Consider the following 6,716-nt stretch of genomic DNA (forward strand, 5'->3'; position numbering starts at 1 on the left):
GCATGTGTGTGTATATGTGTGTGTATGAGAGAGGGGGAAAGTGAAAGAGAAAGAGAGGGAGAGAATGAATATGAGTGGAAATACTGGGAAAATGAATAAATACCAGGACAATTTTAACAAGAAATTCAAACCCAGAGAAGTAATCAACTATGAAAACATAAGTCCTCTTTTATTCTGAATGACATTTGCTGATATTGCCACTTCAGTTTTGGTTTATAGCTTCAATAAATCATGATCACATATATTATGGCCCACAGCCCACTAAAGAAAAATCATGTAAGGTACTCTACACCTTAGGACATCTGGGTGGCTCAGTCGGTTAAGCATTTGCCTTCAGCTGAGGTTGTGATCCTGGGGTCCTAGGATCGAGCCCTGCATTGGGCTCCCTGCTCATTGGGGAGCATACTTTTCCCTCTTCTCTCCACTCATGCTCTCTCTTGCTATGTCTGTCTGTCTGTCTCACATAAATAAATAAAAATCTTAAAATATATATACTCTTCACCTTCACTGGAAAGTCCAAATATCTACAACTTCAGGGTAAGTATAAAAATGAACTAGACCTACATGAGGAGCCCTCCTATTCACACTCCCCAGACATTAGATATTACAGAGGATACCTGGGTCTGTCCTCGTGTGCCCATGAATTCAGGGGTTCATAGCCTAGACAAGTTTAAAAAGCTTCAGCTGAGAACTTGATTGTCGGAAGCACCCATGTACACCCAGCAGAACTAACACAAAATATCTCTGCAGGAGAGGAAATTCACCAAGACTTTAGAAATATCTATATCTAGCTGTTTCTTAAGGGTAATGATTAAACAAACAATACCTCTCAAAAGGAGAGGCAAAATGTGGAATAATAGCAAATATAAGAGACAATATAAATACAGTAATATATACTATAATTAGTCAATATGGACTATATGTATTATATTTAAAGAAACAAATTGCAAACTTGAAATTAACTGTAGAGAACAGGTAAATGTAAAATGTGACATAGCAGAGTGAAAAGGGACCAAACTAATCTTCTATAAATAAAAAAAAATAAAAACCCAAATTTAAATGTCAACACAACATATTGTCCAGCACACTGGACAGAGTAGGAGACAGACTAATGAATTAGAAGATGAATCAGAAAAAATAATCTAGAATGAAGAACAGAGAGAGAGATTAAAAAAAGGAAAATACAGAAGAGTATATAAGAAATGTGAAGGATAAAATGAGAAAGTGTAACATGTGTTGGATTGGAACCTCAGAGACCTGGGGTACAAGGAGAAATTTAAAGAGATAATGGCAGAAAAGTTTCCATTACTAATGAAAAAGACCTGCAAATTATGGATTACCTGAAAATCCTAAGAATGATTAAGAGAAAGAGGAAAAGGGAAAAGAGAAGGAAGAAGGAAAATTAGAAGAAAAAGCAGGAAGATGAAGAAGGGAAAGAAGGAGGGAAAATATCCATGTGTTTTTGAAGCTGGAAAGATATTCAAGAAAATAAAGTGTCCTAAAAAAAAGTGAAAGAACAAATATGTTAGAGACAAAAAAGCCACCTAAACCAAAAGCATTCTTTTTAACAGCACCTCAAAAAACTCAAACTTATGGAATCATATCTTCAGTGAGCTTAAAGAACATAATAAGCAACTTATAATTTCTATAATCTGGAATATATTTTACTTTTTATGAAATTATTATAAAATATTTTGTTAATAAAACTAAACATTTTTGAGAAAAAAACTCATCACTAAATCAAATCCTAAAGAAAGAAAAAAATGTGACACTCCACAGAAGTCTGAAATGATATAAAAGGAAATTATAAAAATGTTACCAATTGTGAATGAAAATATTCTATATAAAATGGTAATCATAGGGATCCCTGGGTGCCGCAGCGGTTTGGCGCCTGCCTTTGGCCCAGGGCATGATCCTGGAGACCCGGGATCAAATCCCACGTCAGGCTCCCGGTGCATGGAGCCTGCTTCTCCCTCTGCCTATGTCTCTGCCTCTCTCTCTCTCTCTGTGACTATCATAAATAAATAAAAAAAATCAAAAAAAATATTTAAAAAATGGTAATCATATATAGTATTTTTAAAATCAAGATTAGAATAACATGACAGACAATAAAATACTAGTCAAGAGTGAATTAACTAGAAATGAAATATTATAAAGTACTTTGAATTTAAGATAAGAAGTAATAAATAAATAAGTGAAATATTTATTTAACTTTAAGGTTTGATGAAGTAGAAAGATGATATCACTTCTAGGTAAACCCTAAGAGGTAGAATTGGAATCGAACAGCTTAAAATTAGAGAGTGAGAAAAAATGAAATAATTTAAAAATAACCATAAATTAACAAAAAAAGGATAAAGGAACAAAATCAGTACAACAGAATAAGATTTTAGATTTAAATTCTAACATGTAAGTATTTACATCAAAGGGAAAAAGGGCTATTTTAAATATTAACAAATTGGAGGAAAGAAGTTCAACTATATGCTGTTTATGAGATGCATCCAAATGAAGACAAAAGATGAAATAAAAGAATGGAAAAATATAATATAAAAATATCATAAAAATTGGTGTCCTTACATTAATATTGGCTAGATAATTTGAGAATGAATGACAAATATGGCTATAAATAAATAGTTTTCATAATGATAAAGATTCACAAGGAGAATACACCATGCTGGAAACTAATGCAGATTCAAAACTTTTTTTTTTTTCTAGATTCAAAACTTTAAAGCAAAAGTTAATAATAAAAAGGAAAATCATAAAAATCTACAAATGTAATCAAAGGTTTTAACACATTTCTCTAGATAATTAATAGAAAGACAAATAACTGATAAGGAAATAAGATATTAACAAGCCAAAAAACAAACATGACATTGGTAAGTGCACATATGCTGAGAGGTGAATCCAATTTATGTGACAAATCTATGCTTTTTATTCAGAAGCATTTATAGAAACTGATCATATACTGGTCTGTAAATAAGTGAAATTTATCAAGGGGAAGAACAAATCCTTCATCTATTCCATTTATGTTTATTTAAGCACAGAAACTTTCATAACAAAATTTCCTTCTGAAATGTCTGTGAAAGAACGTGCTAATATTATTCTTTCAGTAAAGGAGCTATTCATTAGATCAGCTTGTAGAGCCTTTTCTTTATTATAATGTTTTATTTTAATTTTCCCTTTCTATTCAAGCGCTATTTGCATATCTGTCACTGTGTGTAATATCATTCTGAGGCAGAAATGTGAAGACAGCAGAAAGTAATCACTGATAAAGAAAGATGCTGTCACAGAAAGTTTCAGTTTCATGTCAATTTACAAAAACTACCCATTAAACCAGGCTGACATGAATTTGAATCACGACTCTAATGCTTGTTAATCTCCATTATTCGGATGAGTCTCTATTATCTCACTGAAGTGTTATCTTGGATGAAATTTGGATAAGGATATTGCCTTTCCTCTCTCTCCCGCTGTGAGGATTAGGTCAACAAGTGTCTCAAAGAGTCCTTTGCCCAGATTGTATAATGTATGCTGGTATATATTTGTTGATGTCAGCTATTACTATTATAATACATGCCCACATCTTAAGCACAATATTTAATTTTAAATAATACATTTTATTAAATTATAAATTTAGTGACAACTTGAAATTGGGGAGGAGGAGAAAGTATTTTTAAGAAAATTTTCAAAAGTGGGAGTTCAGATGGTAAAACTGACTCTCAAAGGCAATGTCAAGGGTTTTCCATCTCTTGGGTCCTTGAAAATAATCTTTTCAAGACATACTAGTCAATGCAGTGTGAGAAGTGATTTAAAGTTGTCACAGAGATGATAAGATGACCTAACTGGCCTTTCCATCTTTGAAACCTCTAAGATCTTCAGTTACAGGAAGGCTTTTCCTTTTTTTTTTTTACTTTTTCATTTGCATTTATCAGATTTCTGTGAGAATTGACAGCTTTAAATTTCCAAAGCTTATCTATTTAATCGTGGATCTATTATGCTCTTTAAATATCAATTACTTTGAATGTTTGGTGTTTTTTGTTGTTGTTGTTGAGAGAAGTTGGTTTGCTGCTCACTTCCCAGATGAATCAGATGAATACAAAACCTAAGAAGGAAAAGAAACTGCTTATCATTAAAAATATATCTTCACATTGCTTTGTATTAATAGTCTATCTGTAGGTTCAGTTGCACATCTGGTCTTCTCCAATTTTATGTGAGAACACTCTGTGTGATTTTTTTTTTAAGATTTTATTTATTTACTCATGAGAGACAGAGAGAAATAGAGAGATGGAGAGGCAGAGACACAGCCAGAGGGAGAAGCAGTTTTCATGCAGGGAGCCCAAAGTGGGACTCAATTTCCGGTCATTAGGGTCAGGCCCTGGACTGAAGGTGGTGCTAAATCGCTGAGCCACCTGGGCTTCCCGTGATTTTTTTTTTTTTAAGATTTTATTTATTCATTCATGACAGACACAGAGAGAGAGGCAGAAACATAGGCAGAGAGAGAAGCAGGCTCCCTGTGGAGATCCCAATGCAGGACTTGATCTCAGGTGCCCGGGATAAAACCCTAAGCTGAAGGCTCAACTACTGAGCCACCTAGGCACTCCCTGTGTGATCTTATTTTACAGATATTTAACACCATTTCTTCAAGCTTTTGGTAAGTGCCTAATGGAATCGGGATTTTGGCTAATACAGTTATACTACCTCCTGTATTTCCAAGGCTCACCATCTACAAAGACATCCTGATACAGAAACAATTCCAACTGGATTAGCCCTCATTTTCTGAGGGTCTATAAGACATTAGAAAACATAACAAATATTTCTAGACTATTTACTCCTAGTTCCTCTAACAATATTCTGAAATGGTTATTTCTATTACTATTTTGAACATGAGTAAAAACAAAGAGGCTGAGGTTGGAAGTCTTAGTGGGGATCATGAACTCAGAGTTGAGGGAATGTTATTTTGATATAATTTGAACATGAGCCTGTCATTTCTCCACCTCCACTAACTCTTTGTTACCAGCTTTTTCAAGTTGTACATTCCTGTTATGTATGGTGTTTATAAAAGCTTTCAGGTAGAATAATACTAATGAACAGCTTTTATAGAAGAACCCAGGGCATTCTTTCAACTTTACGGATAAGTTGGATCACTTTGATACAACACACCCACACTCTGTACTTTAGGAAAAAGGAAAAATCCATGTGATTTTCTAAGTAATAATTCATACCGAAATGTTCAAATGTGTTAAGTAGCATAAATATGACTACATTCCCATGTATATCTCCATGGAAATCATGTAAACATAGAATTTAAACCTAATACTGCTATTAGATATAGATATTATCTATAGATCGATAGAATCTATAGTACAGACAGTATCTATGTATAAACAGATAATCTATTTAGTATATCACAAGTATACCACTATTTACATTTTTACACTTATCAGTAACTTTTATAAAATTATTCCTTAAACTTTCAGAAAAGACATTTTCTTGAAAAATCACATTCATAAGGTATGATTTTTTTTGTCACCTTTAAGAGTTTATAATTTCAAGGATTTCCTCATTGTTAACTAGTTAGCTTGTTAAATGTTCCTATGAGAGAAAACATTATCAAGGTCCTGGCATTTAACAATAAAAAAAGATCAGGTGAATTCTCTAGGTTTCTCACACTAATTTGTTTTCCTAAATTATTTCAAGATGACTACTAGTATATATATAGAATATTGTTAATTCATAAATTCATTAACATAATTTTAACATTTGAGGAACCGAAGTGTATTTAAATTAGTATTATTTTGACCTCCCTAACCCAAAACTTTCTACAAAACCAATTTCATACAGATGCCCAAGTAGGGGTCACTCCAAATTAGTCTACTAGGTTTATAAGTTTATATCACTCGAGAGATCCCCTTTAAGAAAATGAATGCAAAATTAGCCCAAAAAGTTAATATTTATTTGCCAAGAAAATATTAAGAACAAGTTATAAGTTGTAATATGTTGTCAAGCACAATACCTCAAGACCAAAAGATAAAATAAAAACCATATAATTTTATATTAATTATAGACTTGAAAATTCTATTCTTTTTTCTGTATTTTTTGACTATATGCTCTTTGTTCTTTTTTTTTAAAAAAAAGATTTTATTCATTTATTCATGAGAGACACAGAAAGAGAGAGAGAGGCAGAGACAAAGCAAAGGGAGAAGCAGGCTCCAAGGAAAGAGCCTGACATGGGACTTGATCCCTGGACTCCAGGATCATGTCCTGGGCCAAAGGCAGGTACCAAACTGATGAGCCACCCAGGGATCCCCTGCTCTTTGTTCTTATACCATAATTTTAATATATTATTTTATATAAAAAGAACAGAAAGACCTTACTTTTGGCACTGTTGATCAAAACCTTTGTATTTTCTATTTTTTGCAACTTTATAGCACATTATTGGTAAAATTATATAGATTCCTAGAATTTTACATTTGGAAATGATCACCAATTTTCTTTTTTTATATGAACTGTTATACAGACAGTTTTTGAATTAACTAGAGGTTTGTGTTCTACAAAGAAACATTCTAATAAATGCTATCATGCATGACATCAGTAGTGGGTTGAATTATATTCCCCAAAAAGATATGTTCAAGTACCTGTGATTATGCTCTTATTTGGAAATTTGGCCTTTGCAGATATAATTAAGTTAAGATGAGGTTATACTGGGTTAGAGTAGACCCTAA

The sequence above is a fragment of the Vulpes vulpes genome, chromosome 16 (genome assembly GCF_048418805.1).
Source record: "Vulpes vulpes isolate BD-2025 chromosome 16, VulVul3, whole genome shotgun sequence".
Lineage (NCBI taxonomy): Eukaryota > Metazoa > Chordata > Mammalia > Carnivora > Canidae > Vulpes > Vulpes vulpes.